The sequence below is a fragment of the Apodemus sylvaticus genome, chromosome 10 (genome assembly GCF_947179515.1).
Source record: "Apodemus sylvaticus chromosome 10, mApoSyl1.1, whole genome shotgun sequence".
NCBI classification, from domain to species: domain Eukaryota; kingdom Metazoa; phylum Chordata; class Mammalia; order Rodentia; family Muridae; genus Apodemus; species Apodemus sylvaticus.
Genome location: NC_067481.1, coordinates 82,412,299 through 82,436,890, shown reverse-complemented (window position 1 = coordinate 82,436,890; position 24,592 = coordinate 82,412,299).

Genomic DNA, 24,592 nt, shown 5'->3' with positions numbered 1-24,592 from the left:
GTATATTTTAAGTCTTATCATGAGTTCTAGGCCCAAGTGAGAGAGACCTTGTCTTAAAAGACAAGTTACATGCTACCTAAGACAAAGCTAGCCAGAGCTAAAATTGTCTTCTAAACATGTACCTGTACATACACGTACATGTTATTTTTGTTATTTGTTACACATGCATGAGTACATGAGCACTCATACACATATAGAAAGAGAGAGAGAGAGAGAAAGGGAGAGAGAAAAAGAGAGAAAGAGGAAGAGAGAGAGAGAGAGAGAGAGAGAGAGAGAGAGAGAGAGAGAGAGAGAAGGGCAAAATGGTACTAAATAAAATAGATAGCTAACATCTGGAATTATGATCCAGGGACTTTGGCATTCTCCTTAGGGGGCTCCTTATTGGAGCCATGCTATTTAAGCTAGTACAGAGGTCAAACATATGGCAGGCAAGCTGCCACATGGTGGTGGGGAAGGGATATTTAGAGAAGCAGAGGATCCTAAAGTGTTAGGAATGACATGCTTAGTCAGACATTTAAGATAGATGAAGTAAAAAAAAAAAAGTGCTTTCTTGAGTCAGTCAGAAAAGCGATCAGATTTATGAAGCAAGATAGCTCCAGACTGCTAGGGAGAGGTGATTCTGAGAAGCAAAATACAGTGTCTTCTAAAAAGGCTAATTATCACACCTATTTCTTTAGAAAGGTTTATCATGAGCCTTTCTTCCTAGAGAAACCCTGCATTCCTATGAGGCAGGTCCTTAGCCATGTCATTGCCACATGCAGTGGATTTTCCTCTATTAAGAGAATAAAAGAAGGCACAGCTTCTACCTAACCAGTCATCCATCAATCCATCCATCCACCTACCCATCCACCCACCCATCCTCCCACCCACCCACTTCTATGGGTCATGACTCATTTGGGGTTACTAATCAGATATTCTGCATATCAGATATTTATATTATTCATAACAGTAACAAAATTATACTTTTGAAGTAGTGGTGAAATTGTTTTATACTTGGGGGTTACCACAACATGAGGAACTATATTAAAAGTTCATATTATTAGGAAGTTTGAGAACCAATTTACTGTAACAGAAAAAAGATAAAGATAGATGATAGATAGATGATAGATAGATAGATAGATAGATAGATAGATAGATAGATAGATAGTAGATGGATAGATGAGTGGATGGATGGATGGATGGATGGATAGATGGATGGATGGATGGATGGATGGATGGATGGATGGATGGATGGATGTGTGGGAAGGTGGGTGGGAGGGTGAGTGGGTAGAGGGGTAGGTGGATGGATGGATTGATGGATGGACGGATGGATGAACGGAGAGAGATCAATAGATATAGATAGATAGATCGATCGATCGATCGACCAACCGACAGACAGACAGACAGACAGACAGACAGATATAGATAGATAGATAGATAGATAGATAGATAGATAGATAGATAGATAGATAGATAGATAGAAAGATGGATGACAGACACATAGACAGATCTCCACTTTATTGTTCTTGGATCACTGGACAACTAAAGAATTTTAACTGTAAGAGGGAGGAGGAAGAGGCAGATCATGCCAGAAGAAACAATTTGTTTTGCTTCTCAAAGAACTCTTGGAAGACACTGAGTAATGGAGGTCACTCAATAGATCAATATTGTGCTAATGAACACAGAAGACATTCCAGAAGGCTGATACACTCCACAGTCAGAGATCAAGGTCATTTGAAGACTGATAAATAAGCAGGGCAGGCCCTTAAGTAAAACATATAGAATTCTCTGTGGAGATTTCACCTTCCTTGCCTCTCTCTCTCCCACAAACAGTTACGGTTACTGGAATAAAAATTTGTATTATATAACCCCTTATCCTTGGCTACTATCTATTAAAGCAAATGTTGAAAACTGACTCAAATTTAGTCCAACACAAAATAGCTCCCATGGAAATTTATCATTTTATTGTAAGGTTCTGTTCAATTGTCAGCAATACTTCAACTAGAAGGAAATATAAACCAAAATATATAAATTGTGCTATAATAAATATGTGCATATACATTGTAAAAATGAAGACAATTAATCTCTTAACACAGACAGCTAACAGAGAAAGAATATGAAACCCAACATAGTCATGAGGGGCAGTCTCCAATTACTGGTCAAGTAATTCTAGTAATCTATAGTTTCCAATTGCTGTGTATATAGCAGATCAACTCAAAATTCCTTTACCTTCAATAAACATATTTTATTATGCATTGTGATTTTGTGGGATTGGAGTTTTGGAACAGTTTGGTTGTTTCCATCTCTTGATTCCTGTCTTTGATGCTGCTGAGTGGTATTTAGCTAGCAGATAGTCTAGTTGGGCCAGATGAGTGGGCATCACGTCTTTATGCACAGATTACTCAGCTTTTCATTGTTACAAAGAAATGTTCATGACTGCATAATATATGAAGACAATAGGTTCATTTAGCTCACAACTTTAAAAGCTGAAAGTCCAAAATTAAGCATTGTTTACTCAGTCATTGAATGACTACATGGCCAATAACATAATAATTGAGGTCAGGGGGTAAGACAGAAGTCATAGTGGAAAGAAAGTAGTCTAGTTCTTTTAAAATAGCCTACTCTCTGAGGAACTAACTAGGGTTCTAGAACTATTGGCTTATCTTTTTCAAGAGTGATGCCTCTAATGTTTAATCACCTTCTGTTAGGCTCCATCTATTAATGGTGCCATCACCTTATAACACTACCACATTAGAATAAAGCTTCCAACACCCTGAAGAGTTGGCAGACAAACCCTATTAACCCATAAGTGTACTGCCATTGTAAGCTGACAAGAAAGTTTAGCTGAGACTATCAAGCTATTTGTTTATAGCTTCTGTTGTATTCCTACCAATTTCAAACCAGTTATACTCTTTTCCTGGAAGCTGTGGACTCATCTAGAACATAGTCCAAGAAAAGTAGAACCTGCCCATCCCATGAGGTTCGGGAATGGAAACTCTTCTACAATATTACTAAAGAGGCAAGTCTCTAAAACCAAATTTATGCAAGGAAGTAGAACTCTACCTCTCAATAAAAAGAAGAAAGTAATTCACTTTTGTCCTTACTCAGGGCCATTATCTTTAATGAGAATATGTTGCACCTCTACAGCAAACAGCCCATTTTGGGTAAACTAACTAGTGATGCTGATGCAGCTTACTTATGCTTACTATAATAATACACTTGTGTTACAGGGATAGTCCTTCACATTGAATTTGCATCAAATGTGAATGAAATGGGTACCAGACCACTGAGTGAGAAATTGGGTTTAAGAGAACTGATTTATGAGTTAGTCTCAGCTTCCAGAGAGATCAGGACCCAGATGCAGATTTTACAACTTTCTGATTCTGGGACCCCAGACTTGTGACTCTAGCTCTTGACTTCATTTCCTTGGAAATGACCAATAATAATACACCTACTTCATTAGTGCTAGAAATAAGACACATAAAAACACAAAACTATAAGCAATATATGGCACATAGAAATCATATATATAATGAATGTCATTATTGATATGTACATTAGTGATTATTAAAGTTACACCTCACCAGAGAGATTATACTCTTGAGACTAAAACCAGCATTGGGAACTCCTTAATGATAGAGATAGCTTAAGTTGTATCAAATTAAAATGAGAGACTATCACATAGACATTAAGGTAAGGACCATGTACATTCAACAGTCATAAAATGTCCTAAAGTCAAGATTGGGTTTGCAAAATAACTTAAATGATATTCCGGGCTTACAAGGGGAGAAATGAAGTGAGGGGGTTTGAGGCAGTTGGAAGAGAAGAAGTAAACACAGACAAATGCTCTTGGGTAGTTGGAAATCAGTGGGCAGCAGTGGTTAGTATCAACAGTGGTAGAAGGTAAACTGAAACGGTGATGGAGCCTTCATTGCTAGTTTGTGTATCTGAAGTTGGTATTTTCACTAGAAAATTGATGAAAAATTTACCAATAATATTAATAACAGTCTATAAAAGTGAAAACTTAGAGAAAAATAGACTATTAACTTCTGTATATAATATACTTGCAGACTAAACAAAGAGAGAGACTGGGTGGTAAGAATGGAAAATGAATGTTTGACACACATAGAGAAGCTAACATACAAGCTTCACTGACCTAGCTAAGGGAGTATGACTAATTCAATGTAAGCAAAGGGAGGCGCTGGAGGTATCACATGTAGATCAGTTATGAATGTGAGAAGCAAACATTGCTCCAGTGACACATGTCAGCATCTATAAAGGTGACTTAATTGGAGCAAGAGGGAAGCTGAGGCAAAAGAGAGAGAGAGAAAGAAGCCTTTGGGTGGAAGGCCAGAGAAGGAAGATGGGAGAAACTAATAAAATACAAGGCAGAATCATTGGTTCAACCTTCAAAGGAGAAAACGCACAGAAGCAGCATGAATCATTCTGCCTAGAAGCATGGACATTTACACACTTGAGTTAGAGCTTTAAAAATAATGGGCCATGTGGGACATCATTTGTAATCCCAAGTCCCTGAGCCTGCATGACATGATTTTCAAAAGCACTTAAACACAAAGCAAGCTCAAAACTCACAAGTGGAGGTATGAAATAAGGGGGAGGGGGACTCAGCCAAGTCTCCAAATTTGCTCACATTTATACTTTGAGAGTATATACATCTGCTGAATTTCTGTGAATGTGTGTGGCATAAATATTCCCACAGGGAGCCATTTAATTCTGTATAAATGAGGGCTTTGAGACATGGTTAGACTCAGTGTGATTAAGTCATTGCAGATGCGAGAACTGGCTGTCTGCATCTGTGTCTCCTGATGTATTCTCTACCAAAGCTAAACTGAGAACGATCTGATTCACCCAGAATGACATATACTTTACTGTGGTGGACATACACAGTCACTGTGTGCCTCTCAAATTGAACACAGAGGCACAATCTGAGTATCCTCACTTAAGATGTCTACTTGCCCCAAGAAGTTAGCACTAATGTTCACTCAGGACAGAGAGTATTCTTTTTTTTTTTTTTTTTTTTTTTTTTAGGGTTGGTAAAGATCTTTTCTCAATCTGTTGGTTGCCATTTTGTCCTGTTAGCAGTGAAAATTGCCTTTGCAATTTTAGGAAGCTTTGTGATTTTTTTTTTTATCTTTTTTTTTTATTTGATATAATTTATTTACATTTCAAATGATTTCCCCTCTTCTAGCCCCCCCCCCCCACTCCCCGAAAGTCCCGTAAGCCCCCTTCTCTTCCCCTGTCCTCCCTCCCACCCCTTCCCAGTTCCCCGTTCTGGTTTTGCCAAATACTGTTTCACTGAGTCTTTCCAGAACCAGGGTTATTTATTATTATATGTGTAAGTACACTGTAGCTGTCTTCAGACTCACCAGAAGAGGGCGTCAGATCTCATTACAGATGAGATTGTTGTGAGCCACCGTGTGGTTGCTAGGATTTGAACTCAGGACCTCTGGAAGAGCAGTCAGTGCTCTTAACCACTGAGCCAACTCTCCAGTGCCCCAGAGAGTATTCTTAACTACCCATTTTTCTATCTCCAATTCATTTTATAGTCTATCACCAATTAATCTTCCCTGAGAACAACAGAATTATGTCTCTCTTGCCCAGGGAAATTACTTAATAGAAAAAATGCCTTGCTTCTCTCCTCATGCTTCCCAACATCCTTTTTCCTTCCTAGCAGTTACACACCTTTAGGCAGAAATCTTCATGCACTGTATATTGTCTTGAATTTCCAGTGTCCTCACCCTCATTACTAAATGGTGGTACTCATCTTGTTCATGGTGTAGTATTGTTCATATCCTAGTTGGGTCTTGCCCTTTCTGTTAAATCTTTCTGAAAACACACTCATATACACACATAGAGGAATGTTTCCATTGTAATTCTATAACCAGTCAAGTTGACAATGAAGCTTAACCATCGCTACCATACTATAATGATTTTGACCACCTGCTATCTGGCCAAATTCAGGCCTCTTAGGAGACCCAACATATTCAATTAAAATACTCCTCTCTGGATCTTGAATCTTGACCAACAACCAACATCAGAGTTAGTATTGAAAAAGATATGTTCTTTCTGACATGATCTTCTGGTTGCGAGATATCCTTGATTTCTGGCTTTCTTTTTGGTCTTCCAGTACTTTGTTTCCAAGAGAGTCAGGGAAATTTGCTTCACTGGAATCCATATACCCAGGATCCTAAGAATAATTGGTCCTTACCTCTACCTAGCACTTCCCAACATGAAAACAGATTGTCCTTGTTTTCCTGACATGTGTATCTAAACTACAAAGAGTAGACCACAGGGTTACTGATTGTAGAGTGGAATTTCAGAGGCCAACTAGTAGAAGTCAGTTTCTCCTTCCATCATATAGGTCTTTAAGTTAGAACCCATGGCAAGTGCCTTTCTCCATTGAACTACCTTACTAGCTTACATGTGTGTTTTAGATAGACAGTGCAAAGAAGGATGAAAAAAATCAACCAAAATCCACATAGTACTTGTGTAGACTTTTTACTGCTTCATTTTCAGCAGAATAAGTATTAAATTTTCATCGTTTTATGACCATGTGCTTCATTGAGTACAATCACTTCCCCATCATTAAAAATTATTAAGGAACAGTACTTTTAGTAATAGAATCTTGTATAGTGATTTCAAAGCAGATCTGACAAATCCTCACGTCTACTAATGGAAATAAAGATTTAGATCAATGTATAAAAATGTTTTTTTTCTAGATTTCATACCATTGATGTAAAACCTGATCCTTTAGAGGATTGTATACTTTTGTACAATATCATATGTTGATAATATTAGCAGGTCATCCTTGGGCAAGATTTTACCATTTTGTGCTCTAGCCAATGCCTCCCCCTCTCCCCCCAAAACGTTTGGTTTTCCTATACCACACTATTGGATTGCTTGTCCATCAGATCCCCTCAGAACTGTTGAAAGCTACACTTTCTTTCTTTCCCCAAAGGAAAACACACACACACACACACACACACACACACACACACACACACGTTAACGACCCCACTGAAACGATGAAGATCCCTGTTCAGTTTAGAATAAACAAACCAAAAAAAAAAAAAAAGATGGAAAATTGAACTAACACAGAGGGAGAGCCCTTTCTTCCTTTGGCATTATTTTAACTGGCTTTTTTTGTTTTTCAGTTAAAGAGCTTGTTCTTCCTCTGAGAACTGTAGGGATTTCTTTCTGTCCATTTTGAGAACAAACAAGAAAGAGAGTAATATTTAAACAAATACTTAGTGCAATCCCAATCTAGATTAAAGATGTGGCAGCAGAGGGTAAGTGCAAGGTGTTTGGAAAGAAGCAACCGGGAAAAACAATATGTGTATGTTTGGGTAACTAAAATTATATGAACGTTTTCAAGAGAGATGAAGGAAAGCCATTGAATAAACCAGAGCTCAGAGATTTTTCTTCCTGGCATTAACCATTGGAAATGGCATGTTTATAGTATGAACTCAGTAGAAAGATATTTCACTGGCTGGCTCAAAAGCATCACTTGTGAAAGAAATGATTGTTGGTTTCTTGTCACATACTCTTAATAATGAGGCCATCCTATTAAAATATATTAGACTCCATTTCTTTAGCGACTTCATAATGTTACACCTTTATCACCTAGGAACCAAATGACACCAGACATTTGCATATGGTTCAAGATACAAACTGTGCATATCAAGGACAGCCCTGCTCCTCTTCCCTACTCTCTCATCTCTAACATTTTAGCTCTGGTGGGGGCACGGATTTATTTCTTTGTATAAACTAGATTGTCTGAGAGTTTTGAAATCAAGTTGTCAGCCTTTGTTTCAAAATATCTTAGATATTTTGAAAGCAGCAAAGAGCTGTTTACCATGGATAGCAGAGGGATTCTGTATATATAGTATGCATTTATCACTCTCAAAAAGATAGAAACTTGGAAAGTGCCTTTGCAGTCTTTTTAAACCAGGAACAATCTGGACTCTAGGAAAAGACTCAAGATATCATATTGATGTCTGTAGTTGGAATCCCCCTCCTTCATTTTATTTTTAAATTCATCCTGAAACTCTCAGAAAGCCAAAACTATTATGAGGGAATGTTCTGAGCCATAACACAGATGAGGTAAAGATATTTGATTGTACTGCCTTCAAGCAGGCTTGTTACCAACACCAAACTCAGTGGCAGAAGGCAACAGCAACCCATAATTATTTTATTTCCTTCTTAAAGTATAAACATGGGGAAATGGAAAGACACCTCAGAAGATGATCCACCTGCTGCACAAGTGCGAGGACAGGACCTGGGTTTGGAACAACAGAACGCACATAAAAACCAGCATGGCCATATAGACCTGTAAACTCAGAGACAGAGGTTGTCAACAAGAGGGTCTCTGAAACTCATTGGTACACAAGTATAGCTCAGTGGGATGTTGTCTCAAAGAATAACGTTAGAAAGTGACTGTGGAAAGACAACCAGCATCAGCCACTGTTGTCCACATGCCTATCGATACATGTCACAAAAGCACAGATCCAAACCCCCAGACACACAATTACACACACTGTATATACATGACACCAGACAGGTTGGGATACTGATGATATCTAGCCTTAGAGAAGAAAGCAAAATAAGACTCACAATTTTGCACAGCTCAGAAAACCTGTGTGGTGTCACGGAGGAACATGAAAAAGAGCTACCAACAGCGATCTACATTCCAGATCCAAGCTGAGTGGATTGTGTGTGCTGTGGGGGTGATATTGGTAGAAGAAAGTCAGTTATTCCCCTCCAGTGCACATCAGATTTGGAAGCTAATCTTTGAAACTGCATTTGCCTTTATTCTTCTTGACTTCAGTTAATGGAATGAAAATAGTTTCAGAATACATCATTTCTTTTCCAATTTCACTAGCTGCAAACCCTTTATTAAGGAGAGCTGACCTTCCACACTCTAGTGAATGTGTTTTGTTCTCTTAATTTCTCCAGCAAGCAGATAACTGGCTCAATGTCACTTGCCAAGACTGGTCTAGGACACTGAACATTTAATTATCCCTGGGTTCAGCAAAACCATGCCTAGATGGGAAGCAAGATGCTTTACTAGTGGGCCAGAAATTTCAAGAGAATTTGTGATTTAATATTTGTTGGTGACATTCCCTGCATAGGAGGCAATATGAAACATATGGTGGTTGTTTTAAGTTACTTTGAAGGATCACCAGCAAAAATAGGGAAACATGGGGAGTACTGAGTTTGACACAGGTCAATCTTGAATAAGTACTGGTATTATAGCAGTACTGTCATGGCCATCACTGAGTACAATGTCATCCAAAGTGGTTTGCACACTGTATCACCTGCTTAGCTAACTCTACACATGTAGGCTCCTTTCTCCTCTTGAAGTTTAATCTCTGAGGCTTAAGGCAAGAAAGCTGTTACTTTGAAGTAACTACCCCAGGTCATGCTCTTCTGCAGCAAGGTTTAGAAATACCTCATCTAAATTCACTATACCTCAGCATGCTCATCTACAAGATGAAGTTCAATACCTATTTTATATATAAGTAAGAAAGGATATAAAGGAAATGTAATCCCTATTCTATTGCCTTATATTGGATACATGTTACCTATTCTCTCATAACTAATTACTGCTATGATTTGAGTAAGGATAACATCTTCTAAATGTTCATTTGTGAAAACTTGGTCTCATATATTCTATTATAATAACAGAGACATGATTAACATTTATGAGATGGTACCATCCAGAACTCTTTAGTTTAGACTTGGGATGGAAACTTGATCATAACTACTGTCTACTTATTATTTCTTATGCACAGTTGGTTGTGTCCATACAACTGGCAATTGATACCAATGAAGAAACAAATAAGGTTTAGGTCACATAAGGTTAAGGTCCAAGAAGCACACTTCTTTTTATCCAAGGTAACCACCAAATCAGGAAAAATAAATGTCTCCTTTCTTATCATCTGAAAACAAAAGAAAAACCCCAAGCCACTGTGGAGCTGGGGATCACACTAATTTTCTAGTTTATTTCCTCAACATATTCTTAACAACATCACTCACATCTATTCAAGTTATTCCCACTAGAAATATCAATGCCCCAAATTTGTGACAACTTTTAATAGCAATTTCTGCTACCTCAGAAAGTTCACCTGTGCAAATCAACTTTGCCACATCTTTGTCTTCTGCCAAATATCCAATGTTAAATACTAGCCTCAAATACCTTTTTTCAAATAGGGGAAAGAAGGGAGAGAGGGAGGGAGGAAAGGAGAAAAGGATGGAGGGAGGGATGGAGGGAGGGAGAGGGAAGGAGGGAAAGAAGGACAGAGGGAGGAAGGGAGGGAGGGAAGAAGGAGAAAGGAGAAAGGAAGGAGAGAAGGAGAGAAGGATAGAGGGAGGGAGGGCAGAAGAGAGAAAGAATGATGATTCAAGAAGAGATCCATGAACCCTGTAGGAATTTTAAAATCCAAAGCCCTTTTATAGCTCCTTTATGTCATCTCTCACAAAGCTGGAAGTAGGAGGATCATATACCCTTGCTGACTTTTAAATGATGAGAAGATTGAGGAACTGGAGATAAAATGAGGACAGAGTTGGTTCAGTAACCAAGATGGAGCCAGAAATAGAGGATTCTAAGTTCATATTTTGGGGTGTTCTAGCCAAATTTGATCAAGTGAAAGAGAATAGGCTTTTAGAGTTGAGGCTCTCATGATGAGGTACAGTTTTGTGTCTTGTTGTGTGCACATGTGTATATGTATGCACATACCTGTGTTCATATGTGGAGGCACAAGTGTAGTGGAGCTTGTAGAAGCCAGAGGGCAAGCTTGGGTGCCAGATGCTATTCACTGTCCTTTTTGAGATAGAGGCTATCAGTAGTCTGACCCATATTAAGTGAACAGATAGCCCAGATGGCCCACCTGTCTCTGCCTCCTCACTTCTAGAATTACATATGTATGACAGCAGCCTTGGCCTTTTCTGTATGGGCTCTGAGGATAAAACACGGGTCCTCATGCTTATAAGACAACTACTTAATGGACTGAAGTATCTCCCCAGCACTGAAATGTAACTTTTAATACAGACAGTACCAAGAGTCCCAATGATACCAGCAGGTATCACATGAATCTTTTTCTTTCTCTAGCTCTGACTCTTAATTGTGAGTGTATCTGTGTGTATCTCTCTCTGTGTGCTGTATTCTCCATCTTTCTGTGTCTCTGCATCGTGGTGGGGGTAAGGTATGGGGTATGCATGCCCACACACACGCGCACACACACCCCTAGTCTTTTATCTTTTCTCCTTTTTTTCCTCTCTTTATTTTGATCCTTTTGTCTCTCTGTCCTTTCCTACCAGTCTCTCTCTGACATCTCTCAGTGTCTTTCGTGAATTGTCTTTTTCCAGCTGGCTGCCCTGATCTACCCTGCTTTCTCCTTTTTGAATTTCACTTTCAGGTAGGTTGTTCCATACTGTACAAGATAGCTTCTTGACACTTCAAGCTTTTGCACTTCTATCCAGGACCTCATCCTTCAGAAGTCAGAATGCACGCTGAAAGCTTGCTCTCTTTGACCCCGTGCCTGCCTGAACTACACAAATACACTTGTTGGCCACTTTAGTTGCATGCTGGTCCTCGAAGAGAGCCTTTTTGATCCAGTTGCACTGGAACCACGAGTACAGAGTTCTTTTGGGAACAGTTCCTTTGGGAACAGTCTGAGGTTCTAACCAAAGTGAGAGAGAAGGAGGGGACGATGAGTAGACAAAATGATACCTGTCTATACAGCCTTCATTTTATGGGACATAGAGACCCCTAATGTGGTATTTTTAAAATTCTTACTCATTTAAAAAACACATATTATCTGAAATTATGCTAGAGGATAGTAATTGAGCACAAAATAAATATGTACAGGCTGAACTCGCATGTCTTACATATAAATAGCATCTACAGATGACATTTATAAGAAAAAACCATCTGATTGTCAAATGGCAAAATATCAATCACAGATCCTTCTGCAATTCATAGAATTACTCTGGATGTTTCCCATAGAAATGATTACCATAACTTTATATAATTTCTGGAATCTATAGGGGACTTCTCTTTAACCAACATGTCCATTGAGAGGAAATTTCCAGCCAACCCTGGGGCTGCTATGGCAAATGTCACCCACCATTAGGAACAAGATAATGGATGCAGAAAGTAGCAATTTACCACAGTTGCTTCAGAATGACTAACACTTCTACCACAGTACATACCAGAAGAACCAGACTCAATATATTCATCACCTTCTGCTTATCTCCCGCTCACAAACATAGAAACAGTATCATGACCTCCTCCTGGATTCTAGAGGAACCTGTAGACCAAGCCTTATCCAAGACATCACATCTCTGAGCATTTTCAAAATCATAGATCATTGAGTTCAAATGAATATACTTGAGATATGAGGCAACCTGGAGTCATGATTTTCCTTGAGCACCTTCTTTTACTCTCCATTTCTATCTTTTGCTAAAAATGAATTCCTACAAATAGAAGTATCTCTCTCTCTCTCTCTCTCTCTCTCTCTCTCATACACACACACACACACACACACACACACACACACTCAGAAATCACTAGTAGATTTCCTCTATAAAACTCAGAATGTGTTTTCCCCTGACTCTAATGAACATCTCCCTAGTGTATGTTTCTGTATTAAATACATTCAATTCACATTTCTGCAAGTATTCACTTGAAACTTTTTCTGGTGATATGCCAGTCCCAAGCAACCTGTATTCTCAGTTTCAAATGCACTTGCTTGAGATTTTCCTCTGCAGCCCAAGCCTCATGACTACCTCATCTAACCCAGTCCAGGCTTCCAATTTGTGTATGGGGTCATGACGTGCTTCAGAATGGATCGACTAGCTTTCGGCTGCCTGAGCATCAGCCCATCTCCAAGATGCACTCAACCAAAATAGAAACAACATTTATTCAACTATTTGGTGTGCTCAAAAGGAGAAATGGCAAAGGCCCACAACCAAACATTAAGTGGAGATTGAGAATCTCGTGGAAGAGGGGGAGGAATGATTGAAAGAGCCAGAGGGGACAAGCACATCACAAGAAAACAAAAAGTGTCACCTATTCGAGGCCTAGAGGGGCACATAGAGAACAAACTGCCAACCAGAGAACATGAATGGGGTGGACCTAGGCCCTCTGCACATATGTAGCAGTTGTGTAGCTGGGTCTTCATGTGGGACTCCTAAAGTGGGAGCAGAGGATATCTCTGACTATACTGCCTGACTTTCAGACTATTCGCCTCTACTGGGATGCCCAGTCTAATCTCAACAGAAGAAGATGAACCTCATCTTACTGCAACATGATATGCTAAGACTGTTTGATATCAATGGGAAGCCTCCTCTCTTCTGAAGAGAATGGGATAGGGGAGGGTTGGGGGTAGCAGGAGATGAGAGGGAGGGACTAGGAGAAGATGGGAGAGGGATCCTGTCACCAGGATTTAAAGTAAATAAATACATTAATACTTTTTTAAGGAAGACATGGCTGAATCTGCAAAATCAAAAGTCAAACCCTCCATTCCTCTCAAAGAATACAGAGAATATCAAGCCTATTTCCTCACTGCTGGTCTGTATTAGTCAGCTGCTGCTCTCATTCCTAAAAACAGCTTTTTAATTCTCCCCTCTTTTTCCATTTATTTGTACCTTCATCTTTACTTCTACCTGTTGACCCATGTTCTCCTGTATTTCTTAAAGGGATTTTTGTGTTTCCCTTTTAAGGTCTTCTATCTGTTGACACACGATCTCCTGTATTTCTTTAAAGGTGTTATTTATATTCTCCTTGAAGTCCTCTGTCAGCATAAAGAAATGTGATTTTAAATCCAGATCTTGCTTTTCTGGTGTGTTGGGGTATCCAGGACTTGCAGTTGTGGAGAGAACTGGGTTCAGATGGTGCCCTGTTGCCTTGGTTTCTATTGATAATATTCTTGTGTTTTGCCATCTGGTTATCTCTGGTGTTATCTGGTCTTGCTGTCTCTGACTGTGGCTTATCTGTCCTGCAAGCCTCTGTATCTGTGCTCCTGGGAGACCCATTCTCTTTGCGTACACAGGTATGTAGGTACTCCTGGGAGATCAGCTCTGTTGTGATGGCATTTATATATGTTGCTCTGTGGCCTAGGACCAGTTCTTGGTATGGACTGAAATTGGAAGACTCCTATCCTAGGCTGTTCCTAGTCTCTTGTGTCCCCAGGGTTTCTGGCTCTTTCCTCTTAGCAGCAGGGGTAGTTCTACGTGTGCTGTCTGGCCTCTCCACACTCCTGTGTGGTTAGCTACCTCCCTACAGCACTTGGATATGTCATGCTGTGGCAGAAGATGATCCAGAGACAGAGACAGAAATCAGATGGCTCCTGCCTGAGGGTTCTGGATAGATGTTATCCTCTGAGCAGAAGGGGTGATCCTATCTGTGATGTCAGACCTCTCTAGACTCCTGGGTGGTCAGTTATCTCCCTGTGCCACATGGACACAGTGTTCTGTAGCAGATGATGGTCTCAAGTTAGAGACAGAAACCAGAAAGCTCCCACCTAAGGGTTCCGGATCTGATCCCCTGAACAGCAGGTGTCGTTCTACCTGTGCTGTCTGGCCTCTGCACACTGCTGGGTAGTCAGCTATCTCCCTGGGCCACATGGATATCCTTTCCTCCACTTCTATGGGGGGAGGGAGCAGCTGTAAACTTCCAATTTAAACTTTCTGCATCTCTGCCTAGTATCTGGCTGTGATTCTTGTTACCCACTCCTATCTGCTGCTGGAGGAAGCCTCCACTGGACAAGGCACTGAAATATAAGAATGGCAGACCATCATTAGGAATCATTTCATTGATTCCTCACTCAGGATGTTTTTGTTTTGCTAAGTTATATATGGTTCTAGCCTAGGTCTTTGGCTATCCAATCTCAAGTTCCTGCTGTCCAAGGATTGTTGGGCATGGTTTCTGGGTTGTCATCTACCTTGGAATTGTTTAAAATTTGTCACTATCCTAGGTTTAGAACATTTTGTTCCATTTCCATGACCTCACCTTTAACTGTTAATCTTGCCCATATAAAATATTTTATTTATAAATTACAACTATATATATAAGAATATATATATTCTTAAAAGGATCAACAATGTTTACCTTTCTTTAATCATTCTTTTGTACCTGTTATATGCAGATAAACTGAAGAGAAGGGTAAAGATGAAGAGCAATAAAAACAGGCAGTGGTTCTAAACCTCCTTTAATGTGGTCCCTCCTGTTGTGGTGACCCCGAAGTATACAATTACTTCATTGCTACTTCATAACTATAATTTTGCTACTATTATGAATTGTAACATAAATATCTGATATGCAGGATATCTGATAAGCAATCACAACCCACAGTTTAAGAACCTTTGTTCTAAGAGATTTAATATATATATATACCCACACACTGAACACTGGCCCCATGCTTGCCCCTTGAAATCCTAACAGTCAAGGAAGAAATGTGATAGACAGGTGGAGAATGTGCTCTACTCTGGCATACACAAAATTCGGGTTCTGTGACTAGATCCTCCCTTTACCATGACCATCATTTGCAAGTTTATTTGTGCTTCCTTTTTGATTTAGGTTTTGGTTTTTGCCTTCAATATTATTCAGTACATTTCACTTAAGATCACTTGTTTCTTCATGAGCACCTCAAAAGTTTGTTAAAAAAAAAAAGAGTATTTTATTTATCTGAAGCTCTCAGCCTATAAACCTTTAGATGTTTATGTTTCATTTACTTCTATACTTACTAATACTTAGGGAATTTCACCTTAGTAGCTATGGGACAGTTTTCTCTTATTTTGTTTGCTTTTACTGCTTCTCAGGCTGGGAGAATTAAAAATAAACTCAAGGTCAAAGTATATCCTTTACTTTGGCTCTGAAGATGAATCTACTCTTCTTGGTTTTGATTCTTAAAGAAGCAGACAGATTTGTGCAGTATCTCTCAGCATCATAATGAGATTTTGATGACATCTAAAAAGGACATTACCATCCTGAAAGAAAGAGTTCAGGAGCACCCCTGCCTGTCAAAACATCACAGAGCAACTGGATAAAGCCATGGTGTAAGAACAGATAAACACGCTAAAGGTTTCTTCCATTTAGACTGCTGGGCATAAAATGTGAAGTTGAATCTGGTAAGTGATTGCACCTGCAAATGCAAAAGCATTCTTGCAGAGAAGGTAAGGCAGCATCAAATTTCTAATTAGGAAATGAACCAAATTATAAGCCCAATTTGGCTTATGCTTTCTGATCTTTAATGTGGCAAGTGGGCAAAGAGACTTTAGTGAAATATTTTCTATTGTCCTTATTCTCAGCAAGAAAAAGGAAGCACATTGAATAGACTGAAAAAAAACCGTAAATCTGGAAGCACCTTTGAGATCATTATCATGATGTGCATACAAGTTGGTTAATGAAATCCAGTCTAATAGGCATGTCAAGTACTATGCAACTGTTGATGAAAGAGCTCAGTTTTGAACTCAGGACCTTTGTATATTGATTCACTCTTCCTTGAAGTCTATTACCCTTTACTAATTTGAAAAATAGTCTATGCTGATCTATATTATTAACAGAATCCTAAATACCTTCATTTTTCGAAATGACATGCTGAAATCAGGTGTGGTGGTGCAGCATACAGTCACAGCACTTGGGGATAGAGAGGAAGGAGAATCATGCTTCAGGGTTGTAGTGGCTATTCCTGGTTGTCAACTTGACTATATCTGGAATGAACCACAATCCAGAATTAGAAGGCTCACCTGTGATCCTTATATGGAAGCTAGGAAATAAAAGTTTCTGACCTGGATCTTGGCTTGGAAATCTTGAGGCTTAATGGCTATGAATCCCATAAGATTAAGACATGGAGATCTCAAATCCAAATGGATCAAGGACCTCCACATAAAGCCAGACACTCTGAAGTTAATAGAAAAGAAACTGGGGAAGACCCTTGAGGACATCGGTACAGGGAGAAAGTTTCTGAACAGAACACCAATAGCGTATGCTCTAAGAGCAAGAATTGACAAATGGGACCTCATAAAATTACAAAGTTTCTGTAAGGCAAAGGACACCATCAAGAGGACAAATCGGCAACCAACAAATTGGGAAAAGATCTTCACCAATCCTACATCAGATAGAGGGCTAATATCCAATATATATAAAGAACTCAAGAAGTTAGACTCCACAAAACCAAACAACCCTATTAAAAAATGGGGTACAGAGTTAAACAAAGAATTCTCACCTGAAGAACATCGGATGGCGGAGAAGCATCTTAAAAAATGCTCAACTTCGTTAGTCATTAGGGAAATGCAAATCAAAACAACCCTGAGATTTCACCTTACACCAGTCAGAATGGCTAAGATTAAAAATTCAGAAGATAGCAGGTGTTGGAGAGGGTGTGGAGAAAGAACACTCCTCCACTGCTGATGGGGTTGCAAATTGGTACAACCACTCTGGAAATCAGTCTGGCGGTTCCTCCGAAAACTGGGCACCTCACTTACAGAAGATCCTGCTATACCACTTCTGGGCATATACCCAGAGGATTCCCCACCATGTAATAAGGATACATGCTCTACTATGTTCATAGCAGCCCTATTTATAATTACCAGATGCTGGAAAGAACCCAGGTATCCCTCAACAGAAGACTGTATGCAAAAAATGTGGTATATCTACACAATGGAGTACTATTCAGCCATTAGAAACAATGAATTCATGAAATTCTTAGGCAAATGGATGGACCTAGAGAACATCATACTAAGTGAGGTAACCCAGACCCAAAAGATGAATCATGGTATGCACTCACTAAGTTATATTAACCTAGAAACCTGGATTACCCAAAACATAATCTACACATCAAATGAGGTACAATAAGAAAGGAAGAGTGGCCCCTTGTTCTGGAAAGACTCAATGAAGCAGTATTCAGCAAAACCAGAACGGGGAAGTGGGAAGGGGTGGGTGGGAGGACAGGGGGAGAGAAGGAGGCTTACAGGACTCTCTGGGAGTGGGGGGGCTAGGAAAGGGGAAATCATTTGAAATGTATATAAAAAATATATCTATTTAAAAAAAAGACATGGAGATCTCTGAGTTTAAGGTCATCTGGGGCAAAGCAAGTCCCAGATCCAGGCATAGTGGTACACACCTTTAATCTGGGTCACACCTTCTGCTGGAGACCTACATAAGGACCTTGGAAGAAGGAATATTCTCTTTCTTCTTTGCCTACTTGCCTTGTGGGACTGAGCAACTGCTAGATCCTTGGACTTCCATCCACAACTGCTACTGACTATGGTTGGGAGTTGAGCTGCAGACTAAGTCACCAATAAATTATCCTACTGTGTAGAGATTGCCCATAAGTTCTGTGACTCTAGAGAACCCTGACTAATACAAAGGTCATCCTCAGCTACAGAGCAAGATCAAGACCATCCTGAACTATATTAGACCCTCTGTAAAAACCAAATTAATAAGTAGTATGCACATTTTACACTGTAAATATCCTAACTGTAAAAGGAATTTTAAAAGTTGTTCAATAGCCATACATGCGCTCTACAAATAGTACAGTTTCAATCAAGGTTACAAAACCTTGAATTGAGTTTAAAGTACATAATACTTAGCCATGCTACTGCTACAGGCTACTGCTACAGGAAATTTAATATTGAACTTGCATTGTAGGGATCAGATTAGGGATGCCTAATATCAACAGAGGACTGAGTAATCAAGTCAGTTCCTAAGGAAAATGCAATCAATCCTTGGGAACCACCCATCTGTGCCCCTTAGAAGATACTGCATTAAAAGAGATAATACTAACTATGAACATATCCAACACAGGCTACCTTTACTCCAGTATAGGAACAGATTGCTCTTTCTTCAGCTGAGCAACAGATGAAGTGGTGTATTCAAGATTAATCTTATATGAAAACTATGTATCTTTGAACACTAAACACTTAGCAAGGTGGATGATTTTCAGAAGAACTGCATGTAAACCAAAGGAAGAACAGTGGTTCTCTGGCTCCTGTAGTTACTTTCCTATTGATCTGATCAAATACTCTGACCAAAGGCAACTAAAGGAGCAAAAGGCTTGTTTTGGTTTATAATCCCAAATGGATATGGGTACGGTCTATCACAGTGAGGATGTATGACATGGTAACAGGATCAGGGATATAGATGATCAAATTTTGTCTGCAAATGGAAAAGGGAAGAGGGAAAGAGGAGGGAGGGAAGGAAGGTGTGGGGTAATATTATAGACTGATGCATCAGGCTGTCTATGGCCATATGTTTGAGTAGAGCAACTGAGATGTCACCAAGTGTTTAAACTCTTCTATTTCCTCTTCCCTTTCTATGATTTGCTGGATCCTGGTCTTAATTTCACCAAACTGTAAACTTATGCTAGGACCTGCCTGGATTTATCTCGAAGATAGCCAAGTTTGTCGTTGTAGGTCACTGGCTCATAATCACATATATTGATTTATATAGAAGTATCACCTAATAGTTTATATGTTTCCATGTTAACCACATTCATCATTACAAGAATTGTGTGGTAATTTTTTAATAAAGTGACAGAATTATAAGTCATAAGAACTATTGGGTTCTAATCCTGATCCTACTATTAACTAGTTAAGAGGCCATGTAAAATTTTTTCTAATCTCTCCTCAAATTCCTCTCAAACTCTTCAAAGAAACAGATTAGAGAAGGTAACCAGTTGGACTGTGCATTCTAAACTTTAGAGTTTACACAGATAGTTTCACCATACATTGAGGCTTTAGTAGAATAGAATAGAATAGAATAGAATAGAATAGAATAGAATAGAATAGAATAGAATAGAATAGAATAGAATAGAATAGAATAGAATAGAGTAGAGAATAGAGTAGAGTAGAGTAGAGTAGAGTAGAGTAGAGTAGAGTAGAGTAGAGTAGAGTAGAGTAAACACAGTGGGCTAAGATTAATGTATCACAGTCAAAGCATAAGGCCCTGGATTTAATTCTCAGCTCTACAGGCATAGAAAAGCACAAAGAGAACACAATTCTTTGAAGTGCTAAACCTCCCTCATCTTACCTCCCTCTCTGCTTTGTCCTAATCTCCTCCATTCCCCAGCCTCTTGTCACTTTCTATCCTCTTTCCCACCCTTTCCTCTCTTACTTCCCTGAAAACCATAATTAGGCATCCATGTGTACATGCCCTAAGGCTACAATGATAAAGGAGATTGGGCCATATATACATATATACATACAGACTTATATACTGAAATATCTTTTCCCCTCATTTACTTTAAATGCAGTAAAGTAAGTCTAGTCTGATAATTGTTGTAAAGTCACTCAGTGTAAAGTTTCTTTGGAAAATTATAGTATATATCTATTTTAGCTAAGCAAAAGTACTTTTGTAGGTTCCAGTAATCATTCTGAATTATTGACATTTCCTAAAGTTTGCTATGCTCCATATTTTTATAAGAGAGAGAGAGGAGAGAGAGAGAGAGAGAGAGAGAGAGAGAGAGAGAGAGAGAGAGAGGAGAGAGAGAGAGAGAGAGAGAGAGAGAAGGAAAAGGAAAGTAGTGGTTAAACTTTCAGCATCCTATTCCAGGGCATGTGTCATTTTTCTCACCCCATATTCCATTCAGTCTCTATGCCAAGCAAGGATGGTACGGAACCAGACAGACACTCATAAGTTCATTATTGCCCATCTCTATATGAGTGCATTTGACAGCTTTCCTACATGTGGTGATTCTTGCTCAGCCCCCTCTCACCTCCTGCTTATGGTGAACCTCAACTCCTCTTTCTCCAGCTGAGTCAAGAGAAACAGTCATAAGGAAGTCACTTCCTCACCTCACAGCTCTATCACTTTGCAGCTGGGTCATACTAACTGCTTGACCTCAATTAAGAGATGTTCATTCTGCATCTAATTATCCATAATAAGATTGTACAGTTGCAGAATTGTAGAGAGAAGTAGTAGGACCATTCCTTAGCAGAGCTGTGTTCAGCCTGTAAGTGGACACAAAACAGACGCAGGTGAAAGCTGTACATATAATATGGTTTTAAGTGATAACTGCAGATCCTGGAGAGGTGGCTCAGAGCTTAAGAACAATTATCTGAGTGCATATGAAAGTTTTCCTGCATGTGGTGATTTTTGCTCAGGTTCCTCTCAGCTCATGTTTGTGGTACCCATACTCAGTTAACAGAAGATGCAGAAATTACTGCTGCTCCTGAAAGTCTTGGTCCAAAAGCCACACACAAGTCACCTCTGTCTCCAATTGAGTCTAAATAAACAGTCATAAGGAGGTCACTTCACATAACTGACTCAGTGCCATGGGAGAGAGTCAGTCAGTCAAATGCTAATGGACAAATAACCATCATAGGGTATGATGACTTTGAACATGTTGGACCCCTTTAATCTATGTACAAGTGTAATACATCATATGAAAATTTCCAGTCAGTATTTAGGCAACATGCAGGGTCCACTTACATGATGCTACCTCCAATACTGAACATGCTTCTCTCTGTGTCTTATGGGGCAGAGGTGACACCTCTGAATAATGTATTCTGTATCCAAGCTTATTAAACTATTGGTTTACATGCAAAATGAGCTTTCATGTGCACTTTTGGGAAGCCAGAACCCTGGGTTCCCACTCCATCATAGACACAATTGTCTTAGCATTCAGTGTTGGAGATGTAATGCATGCTTTGTAGTAAAGCCACTGCAATGCTCTCCCTCTCTAGTTTATCACTGCCCTTCCATTCTTGACAGTATCTACTGAAACTATATAGGCTTTTTTGCCTAGAATCTCTGATATAAAAAGATAGTTTTAAATTATTTTATTTGTTGACAGGGAGTATCAGCACTGTGCTGTAAAAACTCCTAAGCCATGAGACAAAACAAATTACATATTCCTTTTTGAAGCTGGAAAGAAAAGACTAATAATAGCCTGTGGCATATTCAAGTTTTGTATTTTATACTTCCCTCCTCACCTCAGATGATTACTCACCCTGACTTACAAACTAATCTAAATAAATTTCCCCACAGCCAGGCCCCTATGGGTTCACAATGAGTTTTTCTATACTGCAGAAATTGCTATCTTTTCTCCCAGCATCCTTCCTCCCTGTATTTATTCTCAATTCACACTACTTCTTCTCCCTCCAACAATAGTTTTGTGTCTATAAGTCCCATTCATCTGATCAAAATACCAGCTATTTGTCAACCAGGACCTGGTAGGTTTTGACTCTGTGTTCTCAAGATTAGATTTTGGTAAAGGAGTTGAAAAGCAAAAGACAAAGGGTCTAGAGAGAAGATGGATATTGGGAAATCAAAAGATCAGCATGGGCTGATATTCTCCACCCTCTGAGACAGAACATCAGTTCCAGCTTTGCAGTCTGATGAACCGTGGGGATTGCCTAAGTGAACCAAACTCCCTGCTTAATGTGATTAACGCTGAAGTCCTAACTTTGATCCTAATACCCAGTTTCTTCCTTGACATCAGACTGATAAAAATCATGTAAGGTGTTCACAGGATTCTCTATATATTATTTGCATAGAGCATGGTTTCTTAAACCATCATCTCTGTGTGTTTTATAGCATCAAATGAAATTCCCAGCATTTCAAGGCTCTATCTTAGGAGTCCGTCTTTATTTCTAAAATGTTCACATCATCCTTCAAAATATTTCTTAAATTTTCATTTTTGTACTTTTTTGTCTATATGACTTTAAATATCATTCCATGGTGGGAAGAATATAACATTAGATTTACTCTCATAGCAAAAGCGTAAGAGCACAATGCAGTGTTGTCACCTGTAGACACAGCACTGTACCACAAAACTTGAGACATCAAGAAAAGCTGCAGCATTTTATCTACTGAGCACCATTTATTTTCCCTGATTTCTCAAACCCAGGCAATTGCCATTTACTATCTGAGTCTGTTGCTTTAACTACTTTAGACACATCATATAAATGGAATCCTATTTGATTTTCTCTTCATGTGAATGGCATATTTTCCTCAGGTCAAACTATACAAGGTTCATTTGTTGCAAATAGTAGTATCTATTTCTTAAGACAAAATGGTACTCTGTATATACAGACTGCCACTCTGACAGATATATATTTTATGAAGTCATTTATCTGTTGATGACAGACTATTTCTATATCTTGACTATTACCTTAATGAATGTACCTATATATTTCTTTGAGGTTCTGATTTAAATTATTTTGCTTATGTAATCAGAAACAGGATTTGGGGTTTACGATAATCCTTCTTATTTTTTAGTGGCTCCCCTATTGTTTCCCATATTTCTACATTTTAACAGTATCACCAACAGTCTATAATGATCCATATTTTGACCATATATTTATTATACTTTAAAAATATTTAGGTATGTATGAATGTACAGCAAAATGATTCAGCAGGTAAAAACATTAGCTGTATAAGCCCGAGTTTGATCTCTATAACTTACCTAGACATGTGAGAAGGGAATTGACTTTGTGAAGTTGTCCTCTGACCTGCACATGCATACCATGTGCACTTCTACCCAATATAACAATAACAACAACAACAACAATAATAATGATAATAATAATAATAATAACTAAGATAACATTTTTCATATAACTGTTAAGGTATGAGGCAATGTCCCATTGCACCTTTGTTCTGAAATTTCCTGACAATAAGAATGAACAAACTCTCTTTTTCTATACCTGGTAGTTGTGGTTTTTAGTTGGATCTTTTGATTTTTTGCTTTGGAGTTATAAGAATTCTTTATAAGGGATGAGAAAGATGGCTGAGCAGTTAAGAGCACTTGCTATTCTTGCAGAGGAGCAGGTTTCAGTCCCTGGCATTCATAAGCATCTTTCACTCTAATTCCAGGACATTCAACCACTTTTCTGGCCTCCCGTTGCACCAAGCACACAGATGGTATATGTATACTTATACAGATGAACACTCTTATCAATATAATGAAAATTATCAAAACTTACTTATTTATTCTGGTTACCCATCCTTTGGCAGATATATGGTTTGCATTGGTTCCTCCTTTACCCTAGACTGCCTTTCCTCTGTAGTTTATTAGCTGTGTAGTTTATTAGCCTTTGATTCGAGCAAGCTCTACTTCCCTAAGTATTGTGCCCCTAAGTATCCTATTGTGTGCCGTTCCTTGCAGGTGTCCTGTCACATTCCTGAAGTCATTGTCATGTTCGGTGTCATGGAGGCATTCCCCTTTGTTTTACTCTATAAGTCTTAAAGTTCCAGGTCTTATTTTTAAATACTTAAAAAATTTTCCCAATGAAACACAGTGTAACATAAAAAGCTTTTTCCCTTTAAGATCAGAAGCAAGGTCAGAATGCCCGTTCTAACTACTTTGATCCAAAATAGTCCTATGAGAGCAATTATGCAAAGAAAAGAAAGTCCATGGGAGTCAAAAAGGAAAGAATAAGACTATACCTTTTAAAGATGACACAAAAATTCTAATGCACACCCCACACACATATTGACCCACATACATAATCTCTCTCTCTCTCTCTCTCTCTCTCTCTCTCTCTCTCTCTCTCTCTCACACACACACACACACACACACACACACACACACATACACACTAAATTTTCAGGTTCCAAAATCAACACACACCAAGCACTTCTATC